Raw genomic sequence first — 24000 nt, forward strand, 5'->3', positions numbered from 1 at the left:
TGGTAGTGGTAGTGTTAATGGTAGTGGTAGTGGTAGTAGTAGTAGTAGTAGTGGTAGTGGTAGTGGTAGTGGTAGTGTTAATGGTAGTGGTAGTGGTAGTAGTAGTAGTAGTAGTGGTAGTGGTAGTGGTAGTGGTAGTAGTAGTAGTAGTGGTAGTGGTAGTGTTAGTGTAGTGGTAGTGGTAGTGGTAGTAGTAGTGGTAGTGGTAGTAGTAGTGTTAGTGTTAGTGGTAGTGGTAGTGGTAGTGGTAGTAGTAGTGTTAGTGGTAGTGGTAGTGGTAGTGTTAGTGGTAGTAGTGTTAGTGGTAGTAGTAGTGGTAGTAGTATTGTTAGTAGTAGTGTTAGTGGTAGTAGTAGTGTAGTGGTAGTAGTGTTAGTGGTAGTGGTAGTGGTAGTAGTGTTAGGGGTAGTGGTAGTAGTGTTAGTGGTAGTGGTAGTAGTAGTGGTAGTAGTAGTGGTAGTAGTGTTAGTGGTAGTAGTAGTGGTAGTAGTAGTGTTAGTAGTAGTGTTAGTGTTAGTGGTAGTAGTAGTGTAGTGGTAGTGGTAGTGGTAGTGGTAGTGTTAATGGTAGTGGTAGTGGTAGTAGTAGTAGTAGTAGTGTTAGTGGTAGTGGTAGTGGTAGTGGTTGTGGTAGTGGTAGTGTTAGTGTTAGTGTTAGTGTTAGTGGTAGTGTTAGTGGTAGTGGTAGTGGTAGTGGTAGTGGTAGTGGTAGTGGTAGTGGTGGTAGTGGTAGTGGTGGTAGTGGTAGTGGTAGTGTTAGTGTTAGTGGTAGTGTTAGTGGTAGTGGTAGTAGTGTTAGTGGTAGTGGTAGTGGTAGTAGTGTTAGTGGTAGTGGTAGTGTTAGTGGTAGTGGTAGTGGTGGTGGTAGTGGTAGTGGTAGTGGTAGTGGTAGTGGTAGTGGTAGTGGTAGTGTTAGTGGTAGTGGTAGTAGTGTTAGTGGTAGTGTTAGTGGTAGTGGTAGTGGTAGTGGTAGTAGTGTTAGTGTTAGTGGTAGTGGTAGTGGTAGTGGTAGTAGTGGTAGTGGTAGTGTTAGTGGTAGTTGAAGTGGTAGTGGTAGTGGTAGTGGTAATGGTAGTGTTAGTGGTAGTGGTAGTTGTAGTGGTAGTGGTAGTGGTAGTGGTAGTGGTAGTGGTAGTAGTAGTGTTAGTGGTAGTGGTAGTGGTAAGTGGTAGTGTTAGTGTTAGTGGTAGTGTTAGTGTTAGTGGTAGTGGTAGTGTTAATGGTAGTGGTAGTGGTAGTAGTGGTACCAGTGGTAGTAGTGTACCACTGGTAGTGGTAGTAGTAGTGGTACTGGTAGTAGTAGTGTTAGTGCCACTGGTAGTAGTACCACTAACACTGGTAGTACTAGTAGTGGTACTGGTACCACTAGTGGTAGTACCACTACCACTACCACTGGTAGTGGTACCACTACCACTACCACTACCACTGAGAGCACCCTGTCGGGCTGTATCGCCGCCTGGTACAGCAATTGTCTTGTCCGCAACCGCAGTGCTCTCCAGAGAGTGGTGTGGTCAGCCCAACGCATCACCAGGGGCACACTGCATGCCCCCCAGGACATCTACAGCACCCGGTGTCACAGGAAGGCCAAGAAGACTATCATCTAGAAGGCGAGGTCAGTACAGGTACAAAGCTGGGACCGAGTGACTGATAAACAGCTTCTATCTCCAGGCCATAAGATTGTTGCACAGTCCCCACTAGCCAGCTAACACCCGGTACTCTACCCTGAACCTTAGTCACTGTTACTAGCTGGCTACCACCCGGTACACTACCCTGAACCTTAGTCACTGTTACTAGCCGGCTACCACATAGTACTCTACCCTGAACCTTAGTCACTGTTACTAGCCGGCTACCACCCGGTACTCTACCCTGAACCTTAGTCACTGTTACTAGCCGGCTACCACCCAGTACTCTACCCTGAACCTTAGTCACTGTTACTAGCCGGCTACCACATAGTACTCTACCCTGAACCTTAGTCACTGTTACTAGCCGGCTACCACATAGTACTCTACCCTGAACCTTAGTCACTGTTACTAGCCGGCTACCACCCGGTACACTACCCTGAACCTTAGTCACTGTTACTAGCCGGCTACCACATAGTACTCTACCCTGAACCTTAGTCACTGTTACTAGCCGGCTACCACCCGGTACTCTACCCTGAACCTTAGTCACTGTTACTAGCCGGCTACCACCCGGTACTCTACCCTGAACCTTAGTCACTGTTACTAGCCGGCTACCACATAGTACTCTACCCTGAACCTTAGTCACTGTTACTAGCCGGCTACCACCCGGTACACTACCCTGAACCTTAGTCACTGTTACTAGCCGGCTAAGATTGTTGCACAGTCCCCACTAGCCAGCTACCACATAGTACTCTACCCTGAACCTTAGTCACTGTTACTAGCCGGCTACCACCCGGTACTCTACCCTGAACCTTAGTCACTGTTACTAGCCGGCTACCACATAGTACTCTACCCTGAACCTTAGTCACTGTTACTAGCCGGCTACCACATAGTACTCTACCCTGAACCTTAGTCACTGTTACTAGCCGGCTACCACCCAGTACTCTACCCTGAACCTTAGTCACTGTTACTAGCCGGCTACCACCCAGTACTCTACCCTGAACCTTAGTCACTGTTACTAGCCGGCTACCACCCAGTACTCTACCCTGAACCTTAGTCACTGTTACTAGCCGGCTACCACCCAGTACTCTACCCTGAACCTTAGTCACTGTTACTAGCCGGCTACCACCCAGTACTCTACCCTGAACCTTAGTCACTGTTACTAGCCGGCTACCACATAGTACTCTACCCTGAACCTTAGTCACTGTTACTAGCCGGCTACCACCCGGTACTCTACCCTGAACCTTAGTCACTGTTACTAGCCGGCTACCACCCGGTACTCTACCCTGAACCTTAGTCACTGTTACTAGCCGGCTACCACCCAGTACTCTACCCTGAACCTTAGTCACTGTTACTAGCCGGCTACCACATAGTACTCTACCCTGAACCTTAGTCACTGTTACTAGCCGGCTACCACATAGTACTCTACCCTGAACCTTAGTCACTGTTACTAGCCGGCTACCACCCAGTACTCTACCCTGAACCTTAGTCACTGTTACTAGCCGGCTACCACCCAGTACTCTACCCTGCACCTTAGTCACTGTTACTAGCCGGCTACCACCCAGTACTCTACCCTGAACCTTAGTCACTGTTACTAGCCGGCTACCACCCAGTACTCTACCCTGAACCTTAGTCACTGTTACTAGCCGGCTACCACCCAGTACTCTACCCTGAACCTTAGTCACTGTTACTAGCCGGCTACCACCCAGTACTCTACCCTGAACCTTAGTCACTGTTACTAGCCGGCTACCACCCAGTACTCTACCCTGAACCTTAGTCACTGTTCTCTCTCTCTCTCTCTGGCTCTCTGTCTCTTTCTCTCTCTTTCTCAATTCAATTCAATTTAATTCAATTCAAGGGCTTTATTGACATGGGAATCATGTGTTAACATTTCCAAAGCAAGTGAGGTAGATAATATATAAAGTGAATATATAAAGTGAAATAAACAATAAAAATGTACAGAAAACATTAAACATACAATAGTTTCAAAACAATAAAGACATTACAAATGTCATATTATAAATATACAGTGTTTTAACAACGTACAAATGGTAAAGGACACAAGATAAAATAAATAAGCATAAATATGGGTTGTATTTACAATGGTGTTTGTTCTTCACTGGTTGCCCTTTTCTCGCGGCAACAGGTCACAAATCTTGCTGCTGTGGTGTCACACTGTGGTATTTCACCCAGTAGATATGGGAGTTTATCAAAATTGGATTTGTTTTCGAATTCTTTGTGGATCTGTGTAATCTGAGGGAAATATGTCTCTCTAATATGGTCATACATTGGACAGGAGGTTAGGAAGTGCAGCTCAGTTTCCACCTCATTTTGTGGGCAGTGAGCACATAGCCTGTCTTCTCTTGAGAGCCATGTCTGCCTACGGCAGCCTTTCTCAATAGCAAGGCTATGCTCACTGAGTCTGTACATAGTCAAAGCTTTCCATAATTTTGGGTCAGTCACAGTGGTAGAATCCAGTGGGTTCTGGTCGTCTTTAATAGTTGATTCTAAGATCTGTATTTGATCATGTATATGTTTTTGCTGTCTTTGTTATAGAGCCAAAACGATTGGAGAAGTGGTTTACCCATACATCTCCATTTTGGATACATAATTCTTCGTGTTGTTGTTTGTTTAGTGTTTTCCAATTTTCCCAGAAGTAGTTAGAGTCTATGGATTCTTCAATTACATTGAGCTGATTTCTGACATGCTGTTCCTTCTTTTTCTGTAGTGTATTTCTGTATTGTTTTAGTGATTCACCATAGTGAAGGCGTAGACTCAGGTTTTCCGGGTTTCTATGTTCTTGGTTGGACAGGTTTCTCAATTTCTTTCTTAGATTTTTGCTTTTCTTCATCAAACCATTTGTCATTGTTGTTCATTTTCTTTGGTTTTCTATTTGACATTTTTAGATTTGATGGAGGGAAGCTGAGAGATCAAATATACTGTTAAGATTTTCTACTGCCAAGTTTACACCTTCACTATTACAGTGGAACGTTTTACCCAGGAAATTGTCTAAAAGGGATTGAATTTGTTGTTGCCTAATTGTTTTTTGGTAGGTTTCCAAACTGCATTCCTTCCATCTATAGCATTTCTTAATGTTACTCAGTTCCTTTGGCTTTGATGCCTCATGATTGAGTATTGCTCTGTTCTAGTAGACTGTAATTTTGTTGTGGTCTGATAGGGGTGTAAGTGGGCTGACTGTGAACGCTCTGAGAGACTCTGGGTTGAGGTCAGTGATAAAGTAGTCTACAGTTCTACTGCCAAGAGATGAGCTATAGGTGTACCTACCATAGGAGTCCCCTCGAACCCTACCGTTGACTATGTACATACCCAGCGTGCGACAGAGCTGCAGGAGTTGTGACCTGTTTTTGTTGGTTATGTTGTCATAGTCGTGCCTAGGGGGGCATATGTTGGAGGGAATGCTGTCACCTGTGAGAGAGGTAAAGAGCGAGAGAGAGAGAGAGAGAGAGAGCGTATTGTTGGTTTTATCGACAGTGTGTGTAATAACTTAAGGAAGAGGAATCCCTCCTTGGCTCTTAGACCTTAGTGTTACCATGTTAAGTAGGTATCCTCAGTGTTACCATGTTAAGTAGGTATCCTCAGTGTTACCATGTTAAGTAGGTATCCTCAGTGTTACCATGTTAAGTAGGTATCCTCAGTGTTACCATGTTAAGTAGGTATCCTCAGTGTTACCATGTTAAGTAGGTATCCTCAGTGTTACCATGTTAAGTAGGTATCCTCAGTGTTACCATGCTGAGTAGGTATCCTCAGTGTTACCATGTTAAGTAGGTATACTCAGTGTTACCATGTTAAGTAGGTATCCTCAGTGTTACCATGTTAAGTAGGTATCCTCAGTGTTATCATGTTAAGTAGGTATCCACAGTGTTACCATGTTAAGTAGGTATCCTCAGTGTTACCATGTTAAGTAGGTATACTCAGTGTTACCATGTTAAGTAGGTATCCTCAGTGTTACCATGTTAAGTAGGTATCCTCAGTGTTACCATGTTAAGTAGGTATCCTCAGTGTTATCATGTTAAGTAGGTATCCTCAGTGTTACCATGTTAAGTAGGTATCCTCAGTGTTATCATGTTAAGTAGGTATCCTCAGTGTTACCATGTTAAGTAGGTATCCTCAGTGTTACCATGTTAAGTAGGTATCCTCAGTGTTACCATGTTAAGTAGGTATCCTCAGTGTTACCATGCTAAGTAGGTATCCTCAGTGTTACCATGTTAAGTAGGTATCCTCAGTGTTACCATGTTAAGTAGGTATCCTCAGTGTTATCATGTTAAGTAGGTATCCTCAGTGTTACCATGCTGAGTAGGTATCCTCAGTGTTACCATGTTAAGTAGGTATCCTCAGTGTTACCATGTTAAGTAGGTATCCTCAGTGTTACCATGTTAAGTAGGTATCCTCAGTGTTACCATGTTAAGTAGGTATCCTCAGTGTTATCATGTTAAGTAGGGCTTTATTTTCTCACTAATGTTCCTCTTATCATCTCTTTGCTGTTCATCTTGTAACAGCTTGAAGCCATTTAAACATTTAAACGCCAATTAACTAATAATTCTGCGTTTATTAAGTTGTTTTCCTTTGCTTTGTGTGTTGAGAGGAGTCAAGCAGTCACACCAATGACTTTAACCACTTAAACAAGCTAATTGGTTCAGTGAATTGCTGCAGAGAGATGGGGTGATTCCAGTGGTCTCCAACTTGAAGACTGAATTGTAAATAGCATGGTGAAATATCAGGTTATAGAAGTGGTCCTAACTTCTGTTCGTACTTGAATTTTAATGGAGTGCAAACGGAATCACTGTGCGCGCGCGCGTGCGTGTGTGTGTGTGTGTGTGTGTGTGTGTGTGTGTGTGTGTGTGTGTGTGTGTGTGTGTGTGTGTGTGTGTGTGTGTGTGTGTGTGTGTGTGTGTGTGTGTGTGTGTGTGTGTGTGCAGCCATACTCATTCAGCAGCTCAGAGCAGAACAGAGCAGGACAGCAAGACAGAGCAGGACAGAGCAAGACAGAGCAAGACAGAGCAGAACAGAGCAAGACAGAGCAGGACAGAGCAGAACAGAATAGAGCAGAACAGAGCAGAACAGAACAGAGTAAGACACTGGAATGTAACGAGGGCCTTGTCTGAGTTCCCTTTTCTCTTCTCTCCAGGGACTTGGGTCTATGATTGGGGCAGAACAGAGAGGAGCAACAGGCCCAGGGGTCTATGATTGGGGTAGAAGAGAGAGAGGAGCAACAGGCCCAGGGGTCTATGATTGGGGTAGAAGAGAGAGGAGCAACAGGCCCAGGGGTCTATGATTGGGGTAGAAGAGAGAGGAGCAACAGGCCCAGGGGTCTATGATTGGGGTAGAAGAGAGAGGAGCAACAGGCCCAGGGGTCTATGATTGGGGTAGAAGAGAGAGGAGCAACAGGCCCAGGGGTAATGTGAGAAGCAGAGTATGTTCAGTGTAAACTCCCAGCCTCGAGTTATGTACTGTAGCCTGACAGGCCTCTGGGACAAAGAGAGAGAGGAGCCTCCCTCCCTCCCTCCCTCCCTCCCTCCCTCCCTCCCTCCCTCCCTCCCTCCCTCCCTCCCTCCCTCCACTCCATTCTCCTCCATTACGGCCCTCCCTCCCTCCCTCCCTCCCTCCCTCCCTCCCTCCCTCCCTCCCTCCCTCCCTCCCTCCCCCTCCACTCCATTCTCCTCCATTACGCCCCCTCCCTCCCTCCCTCCCTCCCTCCCTCCCTCCCTCCCTCCCTCCCTCCCTCCCTCCCTCCCTCCCTCCCTCCCTCCCTCCCTCCCTCCCTCCACTCCATTCTCCTCCATTACGCCCCCTCCCTCCCTCCCTCCCTCCCTCCCTCCCTCCCTCCCTCCCTCCCTCCCTCCCTCCCTCCCTCCCTCCCTGATCCCTCCCTCCCCCCCTCCCTCCCTCCCTCCCTCCCTCCCTCCCTCCCTCCCTCCCTCCCTCCCTCCTTTCACTGTGAAGTGTTTATTCTTCTGTATTGGTTGATCATCACTTTGAGAGAAGTGAAATATTGAGTAAAGTAGGCTGAACAGACACCGGCTAATGAGCAGGCTTCCTGTCTGGCCTTAAAACCTGTTAAACACGTCTGGACAAGGAGTAGAGGCACAAGAGCTTCATGTATAGTCCCTCCAAAGCTGTGGAAGCGGTGTGTGAGAGAGAGAAGTGTGTGTGTGTGTGTGTGTGTGTGTGTGTGTGTGTGTGTGTGTGTGTGTGTGTGTGTGTGTGTGTGTGTGTGTCTGTCTGTCTGTCTGTCTGTCTGTCTGTCTGTCTGTCTGTCTGTCTGTCTGTCTGTCTGTCTGTCTGTCTGTCTGTCTGTCTGTCTGTCTGTCTGTCTGTCTGTCTGTCTGTCTGTCTGTCTGTCTGTCTGTCTGTCTGTCTGTGTCTGTGTGGGTCTGTGTGTGTCTGTGACCCAATAATAACCTCTAGAATATACTATACTGTATCTACCCAGTAATAACCTCTAGAATATACTATACTGTATCTACCCAGTAATAACCTCTAGAATATACTATACTGTATCTACCCAGTAATAACCTCTAGAATATACTATACTGTATCTACCCAGTAATAACCTCTAGAATATACTATACTGTATCTACCCAGTAATAACCTCTAGAATATACTATACTGTATCTACCCAGTAATAACCTCTAGAATATACTATACTGTATCTACCCAGTAATAACCTCTAGAATATACTATACTGTATCTACCCAGTAATAACCTCTAGAATATACTATACTGTATCTACCCAGTAATAACCTCTAGAATATACTATACTGTATCTACCCAGTAATAACCTCTAGAATATACTATACTGTATCTACCCTAATAACCTCTAGAATATACTATACTGTATCTACCCAGTAATAACCTCTAGAATATACTATACTGTATCTACCCAGTAATAACCTCTAGAATATACTATACTGTATCTACCCAGTAATAACCTCTAGAATATACTATACTGTATCTACCCAGTAATAACCTCTAGAATATACTATACTGTATCTACCCTAATAACCTCTAGAATATACTATACTGTATCTACCCAGTAATAACCTCTAGAATATACTATACTGTATCTACCCAGTAATAACCTCTAGAATATACTATTTGAGTAATAACCTCTAGAATATACTATACTGTATCTACCCAGTAATAACCTCTAGAATATACTATACTGATCTACCCAGTAATAACCTCTAGAATATACTATACTGTATCTACCCAGTAATAACCTCTAGAATATACTATACTGTATCTACAAGTAATAACCTCTAGAATATACTATACTGTATCTACCCAATAATAACCTCTAGAATATACTATACTGTATCTACCCAATAATAACCTCTAGAATATACTATACTGTATCTACCCAATAATAACCTCTAGAATATACTATACTGTATCTACCCAGTAATAACCTCTAGAATATACTATACTGTATCTACCCAATAATAACCTCTAGAATATACTATACTGTATCTACCCAATAATAACCTCTAGAATATACTATACTGTATCTACCCAATAATAACCTCTAGAATATACTATACTGTATCTACCCAGTAATAACTCTAAAATATACTATACTGTATCTACCCAGTAATAACCTCTAGAATATACTATACTGTATCTACCCAGTAATAACCTCTAGAATATACTATACTGTATCTACCCAATAATAACCTCTAGAATATACTATACTGTATCTACCCAATAATAACCTCTAGAATATACTATACTGTATCTACCCAATAATAACCTCTAGAATATACTATACTGTATCTACCCAATAATAACCTCTAGAATATACTATACTGTATCTACCCAGTAATAACCTCTAGAATATACTATACTGTATCTACCCAGTAATAACCTCTAGAATATACTATACTGTATCTACCCAGTAATAACCTCTAGAATATACTATACTGTATCTACCCAATAATAACCTCTAGAATATACTATACTGTATCTACCCAGTAATAACCTCTAGAATATACTATACTGTGTCTACCCAATAATAACCTCTAGAATATACTATACTGTATCTACCCAGTAATAACCTCTAGAATATACTATACTGTATCTACCCAGTAATAACCTCTAGAATATGCTATACTGTATCTACCCAGTAATAACCTCTAGAATATACTATACTGTATCTACCCAGTAATAACCTCTAGAATATACTATACTGTATCTACCCAATAATAACCTCTAGAATATACTATACTGTATCTACCCAATAATAACCTCTAGAATATACTATACTGTATCTACCCAGTAATAACCTCTAGAATATACTATACTGTATCTACCCAATAATAACCTCTAGAATATACTATACTGTATCTACCCAATAATAACCTCTAGAATATACTATACTGTATCTACCCAATAATAACCTCTAGAATATACTATACTGTATCTACCCAGTAATAACCTCTAAAATATACTATACTGTATCTACCCAGTAATAACCTCTAGAATATACTATACTGTATCTACCCAGTAATAACCTCTAGAATATACTATACTGTATCTACCCAATAATAACCTCTAGAATATACTATACTGTATCTACCCAATAATAACCTCTAGAATATACTATACTGTATCTACCCAATAATAACCTCTAGAATATACTATACTGTATCTACCCAATAATAACCTCTAGAATATACTATACTGTATCTACCCAGTAATAACCTCTAGAATATACTATACTGTATCTACCCAGTAATAACCTCTAGAATATACTATACTGTATCTACCCAGTAATAACCTCTAGAATATACTATACTGTATCTACCCAATAATAACCTCTAGAATATACTATACTGTATCTACCCAGTAATAACCTCTAGAATATACTATACTGTGTCTACCCAATAATAACCTCTAGAATATACTATACTGTATCTACCCAGTAATAACCTCTAGAATATACTATACTGTATCTACCCAGTAATAACCTCTAGAATATGCTATACTGTATCTACCCAGTAATAACCTCTAGAATATACTATACTGTATCTACCCAGTAATAACCTCTAGAATATACTATACTGTATCTACCCAATAATAACCTCTAGAATATACTATACTGTAATAATAATAATAATAATATATGCCATTTAGCAGACGCTTTTATCCAAAGCGACTTACAGTCATGTGTGCATACATTCTACGTATGGGTGGTCCCGGGGATCGAACCCACTACCCTGGCGTTACAAGCGCCATGCTCTACCAACTGAGCTACAGGACCAGTATCTACCCAGTAATAACCTCTAGAATATACTATACTGTATCTACCCAATAATAACCTCTAGAATATACTATACTGTATCTACCCAGTAATAAACAATAGCTACTGTAAATCCCTAGCCTATCTTCCTTATCACAGCTCTAATGATGTCACTCTCTGAACACAACACACAGCTCTAATGATGTCACTCTCTGAACACAACACACAGCTATAATGATGTCACTCTCTGAACACAACACACAGCTCTAATGATGTCACTCTCTCTGTAAACAAATAAAGAGGAAGCTCTTTAGCACTTTTAAATCAAAAGTGTAAATTAATTGTGTTGCTGCTTTAAACTAACTAAATATTCCAAGCCTCATTTGCAGTTCACTAAGGATCTTTTGTTAAACAATATAAATTGCTTTCATGATAGTAAACTGCTGCAAATTAGCATGATGTAAATGTTTACCTGTTTGTTCGGCAATTGGTGTCTCACTCTCTCTGGTGTTTTGATATTCTCTCTCTGGTGTTTTGATATTCTCTCTCTGGTGTTTTGATATTCTCTCTCTGGTGTTTTGATATTCTCTCTCTGGTGTTTTGATATTCTCTCTCTGGTGTTTTGATATACTCTCTCTGGTGTTTTGATATTCTCTCTCTGGTGTTTTGATATTCTCTCTGTGGTGTTTTGATATTCTCTCTCTGGTGTTTTGATATTCTCTCTCTCTGGTGTTTTGATATTCTCTCTCTGGTGTTTTGATATTCTCTCTCTGGTGTTTTGATATTCTCTCTCTGGTGTTTTGATATTCTCTCTCTGGTGTTTTGATATTCTCTCTCTGGTGTTTTGATATTCTCTCTCTGGTGTTTTGATATTCTCTCTCTCTGGTGTTTTGATATTCTCTCTGTGGTGTTTTGATATTCTCTCTCTGGTGTTTTGATATTCTCTCTCTGGTGTTTTGATATTCTCTCTCTGGTGTTTTGATATTCTCTCTCTGGTGTTTTGATATTCTCTCTCTGGTGTTTTGATATTCTCTCTCTGGTGTTTTGATATTCTCTCTCTGTGGTGTTTTGATATTCTCTCTGTGGTGTTTTGATATTCTCTCTGTGGTGTTTTGATATTCTCTCTCTGGTGTTTTGATATTCTCTCTCTGGTGTTTTGATATTCTCTCTCTGGTGTTTTGATATTCTCTCTCTGGTGTTTTGATATTCTCTCTCTGGTGTTTTGAAAATTCTCTCTCTGGTGTTTTGATATTCTCTCTCTGGTGTTTTGATATTCTCTCTCTGGTGTTTTGATATTCTCTCTCTGGTGTTTTGATATTCTCTCTCTCTGGTGTTTTGATATTCTCTCTGTGGTGTTTTGATATTCTCTCTCTGGTGTTTTGATATTCTCTCTCTCTGGTGTTTTGATATTCTCTCTCTGGTGTTTTGATATTCTCTCTCTGGTGTTTTGATATTCTCTCTGTGGTGTTTTGATATTCTCTCTCTGGTGTTTTGATATATAGATGAAAAGGTTGTTACATTCCCCACGACACAGCCTCCTTCAGCTGCCCAGGGTCCTTAGTTAGGTGGAGAAGAGAACACAGCCTCCTTCAGCTGCCCAGGGTCCTTAGTTAGGTGGAGAAGAGAACACAGCCTCCTTCAGCTGCCCAGGGTCCTTAGTTAGGTGGAGAAGAGAACACAGCCTCCTTCAGCTGCCCAGGGTCCTTAGTTAGGTGGAGAAGAGAACACAGCCTCCTTCAGCTGCCCAGGGTCCTTAGTTAGGTGGAGAAGAGAACACAGCATCCTTCAGCTGCCCAGGGTCCTTAGTTAGGTGGAGAAGAGAACACAGCCTCCTTCAGCTGCCCAGGGTCCTTAGTTAGGTGGAGAAGAGAACACAGCCTCCTTCAGCTGCCCAGGGTCCTTAGTTAGGTGGAGAAGAGAACACAGCCTCCTTCAGCTGCCCAGGGTCCTTAGTTAGGTGGAGAAGAGAACACAGCCTCCTTCAGCTGCCCAGGGTCCTTAGTTAGGTGGAGAAGAGAACACAGCCTTAGTTAGGTGGAGAAGAGAACACAGCCTCCTTCAGCTGCCCAGGGTCCTTAGTTAGGTGGAGAAGAGAACACAGCCTTAGTTAGGTGGAGAAGAGAACACAGCCTCCTTCAGCTGCCCAGGGTCCTTAGTTAGGTGGAGAAGAGAACACAGCCTTAGTTAGGTGGAGAAGAGAACACAGCCTCCTTCAGCTGCCCAGGGTCCTTAGTTAGGTAGAGAAGAGAACACAGCCTTAGTTAGGTGGAGAAGAGAACACAGCCTTAGTTAGGTAGAGAAGAGAACACAGCCTTAGTTAGGTAGAGAAGAGAACACAGCCTCCTTCAGCTGCCCATGGTCCTTAGTTAGGTAGAGAAGAGAACACAGCCTTAGTTAGGTGGAGAAGAGAACACAGCCTTAGTTAGGTAGAGAAGAGAACACAGCCTTAGTTAGGTAGAGAAGAGAACACAGCCTTAGTTAGGTAGAGAAGAGAACACAGCCTTAGTTAGGTAGAGAAGAGAACACAGCCTTAGTTAGGTGGAGAAGAGAACACAGCCTTAGTTAGGTAGAGAAGAGAACACAGCCTTAGTTAGGTAGAGAAGAGAAGGAAGAAAGAAGGGAAGGGAACAACATCTCTTGAAGACAACAAAACACTCTACATCAGTAATAGTACCCAGACAGGTCTCTACATCAGTACCCATCAGTACCCAACAGTTAGCTAGACAGGCAGGTCTCTACATCCGTACCCACCAGTTAGCTAGACAGACAGGTCTCTACATCAGTACCCACCAGTTAGCTAGACAGACAGGTCTCTACATCAGTACCCAGCAGTTAGCTAGACAGGCAGGTCTCTACATCAGTACCCAGCAGTTAGCTAGACAGGCAGGTCTCTACATCAGTACCCACCAGTTAGCTAGACAGGCAGGTCTCTACATCAGTACCCAGCAGTTAGCTAGACAGACAGGTCTCTACATCAGTACCCACCAGTTAGCTAGACAGGCAGGTCTCTACATCAGTACCCAGCAGTTAGCTAGACAGGCAGGTCTCTACATCAGTAATAGTACCCAGACACGTCTCTACACCAGTACCCAGCAGTTAGCTAGACAGACAGGTCTCTACATCAGTACCCACCAGTTAGCTAGACAGGCAGGTCTCTACATCAGTACCCAACAGTTAGCTAGACAGACAGGTCTCTACATCAGTACCCAACAGTTAGCTAGACAGACAGGTCTCTACGTCAGTACCCAGCAGTTAGCTAGACAGGCAGGTCTCTACGTCAGTACCCAGCAGTTAGCTAGACAGGCAGGTCTCTACATCAGTACCCAGCAGTTAGCTAGACAGGCAGGTCTCTACATCAGTACCCAACAGTTAGCTAGACAGACAGGTCTCTACATCAGTACCCAACAGTTAGCTAGACAGACAGGTCTCTACGTCAGTACCCAGCAGTTAGCTAGACAGGCAGGTCTCTACGTCAGTACCCAGCAGTTAGCTAGACAGGCAGGTCTCTACATCAGTACCCAGCAGTTAGCTAGACAGGCAGGTCTCTACATCAGTACCCAACAGTTAGCTAGACAGACAGGTCTCTACGTCAGTACCCAGCAGTTAGCTAGACAGGCAGGTCTCTACATCAGTACCCAACAGTTAGCTAGACAGGCAGGTCTCTACATCAGTACCCAACAGTTAGCTAGACAGGCAGGTCTCTACGTCAGTACCCAGCAGTTAGCTAGACAGGCAGGTCTCTACATCAGTACCCAACAGTTAGCTAGACAGGCAGGTCTCTACGTCAGTACCCACCAGTTAGCTAGACAGGCAGGTCTCTACATCAGTACCCAGCAGTTAGCTATACAGACAGGTCTCTACATCAGTACCCACCAGTTAGCTAGACAGACAGGTCTCTACACCAGTACCCAGCAGTTAGCTAGACAGACAGGTCTCTACGTCAGTACCCACCAGTTAGCTAGACAGACAGGTCTCTACACCAGTACCCAGCAGTTAGCTAGACAGACAGGTCTCTACGTCAGTACCCAGCAGGTAGCTAGACAGGCAGGTCTCTACATCAGTACCCAGCAGTTAGCTATACAGACAGGTCTCTACATCAGTACCCACCAGTTAGCTAGACAGACAGGTCTCTACATCAGTAATAGTCCCCAGACAGGTCTCTACATCAGTACCCACCAGTTAGCTAGACAGACAGGTCTCTACATCAGTACCCACCAGTTAGCTAGACAGACAGGTCTCTACACCAGTACCCAGCAGTTAGCTAGACAGACAGGTCTCTACACCAGTACCCAGCAGTTAGCTAGACAGACAGGTCTCTACATCACTACCCAGCAGTTAGCTAGACAGACAGGTCTCTACATCAGTACCCACCAGTTAGCTAGACAGACAGGTCTCTACATCAGTACCCAACAGTTAGCTAGACAGACAGGTCTCTACATCAGTACCCAGCAGTTTTTCTAGACAGGCAGGTCTCTACATCAGTACCCACCAGTTAGCTAGACAGACAGGTCTCTACATCAGTACCCAACAGTTAGCTAGACAGACAGGTCTCTACATCAGTACCCAGCAGTTTTTCTAGACAGGCAGGTCTCTACATCAGTACCCAACAGTTAGCTAGACAGACAGGTCTCTACATCAGTACCCACCAGTTAGCTAGACAGACAGGTCTCTACACCAGTACCCAGCAGTTAGCTAGACAGACAGGTCTCTACATCAGTACCCACCAGTTAGCTAGACAGACAGGTCTCTACATCAGTACCCAGCAGTTAGCTAGACAGACAGGTCTCTACGTCAGTACCCAGCAGTTAGCTAGACAGACAGGTCTCTACATCAGTACCCAGCAGTTAGCTAGACAGGCAGGTCTCTACATCAGTACCCAGCAGTTAGCTAGACAGACAGGTCTCTACATCAGTACCCAGCAGTTAGCTAGACAGACAGGTCTCTACATCAGTACCCAGCAGTTAGCTAGACAGATAGGTCTCTACATCAGTACCCAGCAGTTAGCTAGACAGACAGGTCTCTACATCAGTACCCACCAGTTAGCTAGACAGGCAGGTCTCTACGTCAGTACCCAGCAGTTAGCTAGACAGGCAGGTCTCTACATCAGTACCCAACAGTTAGCTAGACAGGCAGGTCTCTAGATCAGTACCCAACAGTTAGCTAGACAGGCAGGTCTCTACGTCAGTACCCAGCAGTTAGCTAGACAGACAGGTCTCTACATCAGTACCCAGCAGTTAGCTAGACAGACAGGTCTCTACATCAGTACCCACCAGTTAGCTAGACAGACAGGTCTCTACATCAGTACCCACCAGTTAGCTAGACAGACAGGTCTCTACATCAGTACCCACCAGTTAGCTAGACAGGCAGGTCTCTACATCAGTACCCACCAGTTAGCTAGACACACAGGTCTCTACATCAGTACCCACCAGTTAGCTAGACAGACAGGTCTCTACATCAGTACCCAGCAGTTAGCTAGACAGACAGGTCTCTACATCAGTACCCAGCAGTTAGCTAGACAGACAGGTCTCTACATCAGTACCCAGCAGTTAGCTAGACAGACAGGTCTCTACATCAGTACCCACCAGTTAGCTAGACAAACAGGTCTCTACATCAGTACCCAACAGTTAGCTTGACAGACAGGTCTCTACATCAGTACCCAGCAGTTTTTCTAGACAGGCAGGTCTCTACATCAGTACCCAACAGTTAGCTAGACAGACAGGTCCCCACATCAGTACCCAGCAGTTAGCTAGACAGACAGGTCTCTACATCAGTACCCAACAGTTAGCTAGACAGACAGGTCTCTACGTCAGTACCCAACAGTTAGCTAGACAGACTGGTCTCTACATCAGTACCCAGCAGTTAGCTAGACAGACAGGTCTCTACATCAGTACCCAGCAGTTAGCTAGACAGACAGGTCTCTACATCAGTACCCAGCAGTTAGCTAGACAGACAGGTCTCTACATCAGTACCCAGCAGTTAGCTAGACAGACAGGTCTCTACATCAGTACCCAGCAGTTAGCTAGACAGACAGGTCTCTACATCAGTACCCACCAGTTAGCTAGACAGGCAGGTCTCTACATCAGTACCCAGCAGTTAGCTAGACAGACAGGTCTCTACATCAGTACCCAACAGTTAGCTAGACAGGCAGGTCTCTACATCAGTACCCAGCAGTTAGCTAGACAGGCAGGTCTCTACATCAGTACCCAACAGTTAGCTAGACAGACAGGTCTCTACATCAGTACCCACCAGTTAGCTAGACAGACAGGTCTCTACATCAGTACCCATCAGTACCCAACAGTTAGCTAGACAGGCAGGTCTCTACATCAGTACCCAGCAGTTAGCTAGACAGACAGGTCTCTACATCAGTACCCAACAGTTAGCTAGACAGACAGGTCTCTACATCAGTACCCACCAGTTAGCTAGACAGACAGGTCTCTACATCAGTACCCACCAGTTCTCTCTCTCTCTCTCTCTCTCTCTCTCTCTCTCTCTCTCTCTCTCTCTCTAGACAGGCAGGTCTCTACATCAGTACCCAGCAGTTAGCTAGACAGACAGGTCTCTACATCAGTACCCAGCAGTTAGCTAGACAGACAGGTCTCTACATCAGTACCCAGCAGTTAGCCAGGTTCTTTGCTTTCTTTTCTCTAGACCATGCCATTATACAGAGGAGGCTGATTCAATTTCTTCTCCTTCAGGGAAACAAAGACTACACACATTTAAAAACACACACAAAAAAAAGTTTTCTGAACAGAAGAGCCAGATCTGAAGTTATTCTCCTGTACATGACAGACTTACAGTAATAACCAGATGCTTGGTGCAGCCTACAATACAGTACTTACTAGTGTCTGATAGCCTGAGGCTAATATTAGTGATCAGAACTCTCCCCGTATAGCTTAGTTTGTGTGCTAATAAGCTCGTACTGTATGTGTCTGTAGAGCCCTGGGGTAATTATGAATGTATTCTAATGCATTATATAACACATCCAGCCTGTCATGTGCTGCTCCCTCCTCGGTCTTCCACTCCCCTTCTCTCCTAATTTGTTCACGATCCTCTCATCTGTCACTGTGTTCAGAAGGCTATTAGAGACAGGAGAGACACCTCTCTCATTCTCTCTCTCTCTCTCTCTCTCTCTCTCTCTCTCTCTCTCTCTCTCTCTCTCTCTCTCCCTCTTCTCATCTCTCTCTCTCTCATCTCTCTCTCTCCTCTCTCTCTCTCTCTCTCTCTCTCTCTCTCTCTCTCTCTCTCTATCTCTCTCTCTCTCTCTCTCTCTCTCTCTCTCTGTCTCTATCGCTCTGCCTCTCTCTCTCTCTCTCTCTCTCTCTCTCCTCTCTCTCCTCTCTCTCTCTCTGTCTCTCTCTCTCTCTCTCTCTCTCTCTCTCTCTCTCTCTTCTCTCTCTCTCTCTCTCTCTATCTCTCTCCCTCTCTCCCCATCTCTCTCTCTCTCACGTCTCTCTCTCTGTCTCTCTCTCTCTCTCTCTCTCTCTCTCTCTCTCTCTCTATATATATATTTTTTAAGTATTTACTCTCTCTCTCTCTCTCTCTCTCTCTCTCTCATTTTCTCTCACATCTCTCTCTCTCCCTCTCTCTATTTCTCTCTCTCTCTCTCTCTCTCTGTCTCTATCGCTCTGTCTGTCTGTCTGTCTGTCTGTCTGTATCTCTCTCTCTCTCTCTCTCTGCTTCTTCTCTCTGTCTCTCTCAGGTCTGGCTCTCTCTCTCTCTCTCTCTGTCTCTCTCTCTGTCTCTCTTCTCTCTCTTTTCTGGGGAAAGTCAACAATGGGGAAAGTCATACTGAACTGAAAGTTGATAAACCGTGTAACCACAAAATGGCCCTTGAATGTTTTGGTTCACCTACTGGAGAGCTCTTCTGTCTCTCCACCCGTTCAGCATCGTTCACACCCTTTTAAGCCTTTATCCCTGCCCATTCAGTATCGTTCACATCCTCTTAAGCCTTTAGCCCCGCCCATTCAGCATTGATCGCACCCTCTTAAGCCTCCTGCCGCACTCATCTCTTTAAGGAATCACATGTGAGGCCATGTGCTAAACAGAGGGAGTAGTGTAGTAAACAACCAAAGATTTAAAGACTAAAAAGGCCTATATCCTAATCTGACTTTGGTGCAGGTCATGTTGTTCTTCACATTAACGTCTCTGGTAAACACAAACTATATCAAATATAATCTATGTTTATTTGTCACATGCAGAAGGTGTAAACGGTACAGTGAAATGGTTACTGACATAGTGGAGTCTTTTGACATGTAGCTAGCTAGCTAGCTAAACAATGAATCATAATCTCATCTCATACTAACATGCGCCATGCATGAATCTGCAGATAGATAAAGCTAAGCAACTAGGTTCAGTGTTAGCTAGCTAGCTAACACTAGGCTATAACTAGCAATGCAAATGGCTTCCTGAGATACAAATAATATTACTACACAGATCATACATGTAATGTTAGCTAGTTAGCTAGCAAGCCAGCCAGCTAACGTTAGCTAGTTAGCTAACAGTACGCTTGAACTTACAATGAAAATGACTTTCTAACTAAATTAAAAAACATATAATATCTGAAAATGTATCCCGTCTACATGAATGGACGCTTCTCCCTCCCTGTCACAGATTGTGGTTGCCCTTTAGTTTGTAGATGTAATCCAGAGACAGGTGTTTATACAACAGCCTTCTGTGTTCTCTTTTCGACTCTCTGCTCATTTGGCAATCATCGCTCCGCTTCCACCGGGCATTCCATTGATTTTAAAAACTCTGTCATCATCTCACAGCATGTCCAGCCCATCCATTATCTCAGCCAATCACGGCTAGCAGGAAGGTTCCTGTATTTTTCTCTGGCTAAACCAACTAGGCTCGTAATTATATATATATATATATATTTTTTTTAAGTATTTACAGATGGCATTCAAGTTTGTTATTATAAGGCACATGAAAGTTCACATGTCCCAGAAGGCAGTTCAGCCACAAAATGTTCAAATGCCTCTCCTGTGAAGTAGTGAATTGCAACATACATGCATTTTCTTGAAACCGGTCACATATGATTGCCTTCCATCGCATTGCTGCCATGGCAATCATGTGACTAAGGGGATGTTACTATTTCACCAAGCCTTGTTTAGCCAAGTAGCTGTACTAATGCTGATATTTGTCATGAAGAGGAGGAGGAGGACATCATCTGTATCGGTACAATCCTTGCTCTTCTGCTTCATTCCCTGTTTCTGGACCAGGTGATGGCCTTTGGAAGTGTCCTATTGTTAGGTTGACCAGACGTCCCACATTTCCAGGGACTATCCCCGATTTCCAGGAACTAATCCCATATTTCCAGGGACTATCCCCGATTTCCAGGGACTATCCCCGATTTCCAGGGACTAATCCCATATTTCCAGGGACTAATCCCATATTTCCAGGGACTATCCCCGATTTCCAGGGACTATTCCCATATTTCCAGGGACTAATCCCATATTTCCAGGGACTATTTCCAGGGACTATCCCCGATTTCCAGGGACTATCCCCGATTTCCAGGGACTAATCCCATATTTCCAGGGACTAATCCCATATTTCCAGGGACTATCCCCGATTTCCAGGGACTAATCCCATATTTCCAGGGACTATCCCATATTTCCAGGGACTATCCCCGATTTCCAGGGACTATCCCCGATTTCCAGGGACTATCCCCGATTTCCAGGGACTAATCCCATATTTCCAGGGACTATCCCCGATTTCCAGGGACTAATCCCATATTTCCAGGGACTATCCCCGATTTCCAGGGACTAATCCCCGATTTCCAGGGACTATCCCATATTTCCAGGGACTATCCCCGATTTCCAGGGACTAATCCCAGATTTCCAGGGACTATCCCCGATTTCCAGGGACTAATCCCATATTTCCAGGGACTATCCCCTATTTCCAGGGACTATCCCCGATTTCCAGGGACTAATCCCATATTTCCAGGGACTATCCCCGATTTCCACGGACTAATCCCATATTTCCAGGGACTATCCCCAATTTCCAGGGACTAATCCCATATTTCCAGGGACGAATCCCATATTTCCAGGGACTATCCCCGATTTCCAGGGACTATCCCCGATTTCCAGGGACTATCCCCGATTTCCATGGACTAATCCCATATTTCCAGGGACTAATCCCATATTTCCAGGGACTAATCCCATTTTTCCAGGGACTAATCCCATATTTCCAAGGACTAATCCCATATTTCCAGAAAGTGTTGCATAAAACAACATATAGTTTACCAAACATTACTAGTTAGGCTAAGATGACGAAATCTGCTAAGATGACGAAATCTGCTAAAATGACGAAATCTGCTAAAATGACGAAATCTGCTAAGATGACGAAATCTGCTAAAATGACGAAATCTGCTAAAATGACATAATCTGCTAAGATGACGAAATCTGCTAAAATGACGAAATCTGCTAAGATGACGAAATCTGCTAAAATGACGAAATCTGCTAAGATGACGAAATCTGCTAAGATGACGAAATCTGCTAAAATGACGAAATATGTGTTAATTAATACAAGTATTTGAAAGGGCTATAGGGAAACTGTATAGTTAAATATATTTCCATAATTTAAATGTACATTTTTCACAGTAAAAATAAATCTCTGATTTTCATTTCCAAAATCTGGTCAGTTAAAGTATATAGAAAGGTTAGCCTGAGCCCCAGTCTCAGTCCTGAACCCCCAGTCTCAGTCCTGAACCCCCAGTCTCAGTCTCAGTCCTGGGCCCCCAGTCTCAGTCCTGAACCCCCAGTCTCAGTCTCAGTCCTGAACCCCCAGTCTCAGTCTCAGTCCTGGGCCCCCAGTCTCAGTCCTGAACCCCCAGTCTCAGTCTCAGTCCTGAACCCCAGTCCCCAGTCCAGTCTCCCCCAGTCTCCTGGGCCCCAGTCTCAGTCCTGGCCCCAGTCTCAGTCCTGGGCCCCCAGTCTCAGTCCTGATCCCCCCTGAGTCTCAGTCCTGATCCCCCCCCAGTCTCAGTCAGTCCTCCCCCAGTCTCAGGGGCCCCCAGTCTCAGTCCTGGGCCCCCAGTCTCAGTCCTGGGCCCCCAGTCTCAGTCCTGAACCCCCAGTCTCAGTCCTGATCCCCCAGTCTCAGTCTCAGTCCTGAACCCCCAGTCTCAGTCTCAGTCCTGGGCCCCCAGTCTCAGTCCTGAACCCCCAGTCTCAGTCCTGAACCCCCAGTCTCAGTCTCAGTCCTGAACCCCCAGTCTCAGTCCTGAACCCCCTGGCTCAGTCTCAGTCCTGGGCCCCCAGTCTCAGTCCTGAACCCCCAGTCTCAGTCTCAGTCCTGAACCCCCAGTCTCAGTCTCAGTCCTGGGCCCCCAGTCTCAGTCCTGAACCCCCAGTCTCAGTCCTGATCCCCCAGTCTCAGTCCTGATCCCCCAGTCTCAGTCCTCCTGGGCCCCCAGTCTCAATCCTGGGCCCCCAGTCTCAGTCCTCCTGGGCCCCCAGTCTCAGTCCTGGGCCCCCAGTCTCAGTCCTGGGCCCCCAGTCTCAGTCCTGAACCCCCAGTCTCAGTCCTGATCCCCCAGTCTCAGTCTCAGTCCTGAACCCCCAGTCTCAGTCCTGATCCCCCAGTCTCAGTCTCAGTCCTGAACCCCCAGTCTCAGTCTCAGTCCCGAGCCCCATATGTTAGTCTCTGCGTCTCTGGTTTTGAATTGGGAGTACTTCACTTCAACATAGTGAGCTCGACTGACTAAAACTGGATGGGTGTGAGTGGCTGCCTCTCTCATAAATTGCCATTGTAGTGCAGTGTATTTGAAAATGTTAAGTGTTTTCTGTAGTTTGTTTACAACATGCTTTTAACTACTGCAACTCAAACAAGCATGTTCCTGTCGAGGGCAGCACTGTGTAGAGAGAAGGAGAGCGAGAGAGAGAGGAGAGAGAGAGAGAGGGTGAGAGAGAGAGAGAGAGAGAGAGAGAGAGAGAGAGAGAGAGAGAGAGAGAGAGAGAGAGGGAGAGAGAGGGAGAGAGAGAGAGAGAGAGAGAGAGAGAGAGAGAGAGAGAGAGAGAGAGAGAGAGAGGGAGAGAGAGAGGGGTGAGAGAGAGAGGGAGGTGAGAGAGAGAGAGAGAGAGATGAGAGAGAGAGAGAGAGAGAGAGAGAGAGGGAGGGAGGGAGGAGGGAGAGAGAGAGAGAGAGAGAGAGAGAGAGAGAGAGAGAGAGAGAGAGAGAGAGAGAGAGAGAGAGAGAGAGAGGTACGCGAGGAGACACGCAGGTATCGAGAGAGAGAGAGAGAGAGAGAGGTGGGCAGACTGGGAGGCAGAGAGAGAGAGAGAGAGAGAGAGAGAGAGAGAGAGAGAGAGAGAGAGAGAGAGAGAGAGAGAGAGAGAGAGAGAGAGGGTGAGGAGAGAGAGAGAGAGAGGGTGAGAGAGAGAGAGAGAGACAGAGAGAGAGAGGGAGGGTGAGAGAGAGAGAGGGAGGGTGAGAGAGAGAGAGAGAGAGAGAGAGAGAGAGAGAGAGAGAGAGAGAGAGAGAGAGAGAGAGAGAGAGAGAGAGAGAGAGAGAGGGAGAGTGAGAGGAGAGAGAGAGAGGGTGAGGGAGGGTGAGAGAGAGAGAGAGGGAGGGAGGGTGAGAGAGAGAGAGAGGGAGAGAGAGAGAGAGAGAGAGAGAGAGAGAGAGAGAGAGAGAGAGAGAGAGAGAGGAGAGAGAGAGAGAGAGAGAGAGAGAGAGGGAGGGTGAGAGAGAGAGAAAGAGGGAGAGAGTCACCATTCCTGCAGCTCTGTCGCACGCTGGGTATGTACATAGTCAACGGTAGGGTTCGAGGGGACTCCTATAGTAGGTACACATATAGCTCATCTCTTGGCAGTAGTACTGTAGACTACTTTATCACTGACCTCAACCCAGAGTCTCTCAGAGCGTTCACAGTCAGCCCACTGACACCCCTATCAGATCACAGCAACATCACATTCCACTTGAACACTTTGCTCAGTCATGAGGCATCAAATCCACAGGAACTGAATAATATTAAGAAATGCTATAGATGGAAGGAGAAATCTACCAAAAAACAATTGGGCAACAACAAATTAAATTCCTTCTAGACGATTTCCTGGGTAAAACGTTCCACTGTAATAGTGAAGGTGTGAACTTGGCAGTAGAAAACCTAAACAGTATATTT

At 44.9% G+C, this 24000-nt stretch overlaps 1 protein-coding gene and 2 long non-coding RNA genes across 15 annotated transcripts in view; 2 read left to right on the forward strand and 1 right to left on the reverse strand.

Moving 5' to 3' along the window:
* LOC118379415 (transcription factor 4-like) overlaps window positions 1-24000 on the forward strand; it is a 439744-nt gene that overhangs the window by 17351 nt on the left and 398393 nt on the right. The window lies entirely within an intron of this gene.
* On the reverse strand, window positions 8928-11372 carry LOC127931670 (uncharacterized). Of its 2 annotated transcripts, none has more exons than XR_008142268.1 (5): window positions 10150-11372; window positions 9922-10035; window positions 9276-9427; window positions 9049-9162; window positions 8928-9010 (listed from the first exon to the last, which is right to left on the reverse strand). It is a non-coding gene; the product is annotated as an uncharacterized LOC127931670 (long non-coding RNA). The 2 variants fall into 2 exon arrangements; XR_008142267.1 differs by having other exon boundaries at window positions 9276-9883.
* Window positions 12255-13771, forward strand: LOC127931665 (uncharacterized). Its single transcript, XR_008142261.1, has 3 exons — window positions 12255-12638; window positions 12688-13037; window positions 13248-13771. It is a non-coding gene; the product is annotated as an uncharacterized LOC127931665 (long non-coding RNA).

Source organism: Oncorhynchus keta, chromosome 9, assembly GCF_023373465.1.
Source record: "Oncorhynchus keta strain PuntledgeMale-10-30-2019 chromosome 9, Oket_V2, whole genome shotgun sequence".
NCBI classification, from domain to species: Eukaryota; Metazoa; Chordata; class Actinopteri; order Salmoniformes; family Salmonidae; genus Oncorhynchus; species Oncorhynchus keta.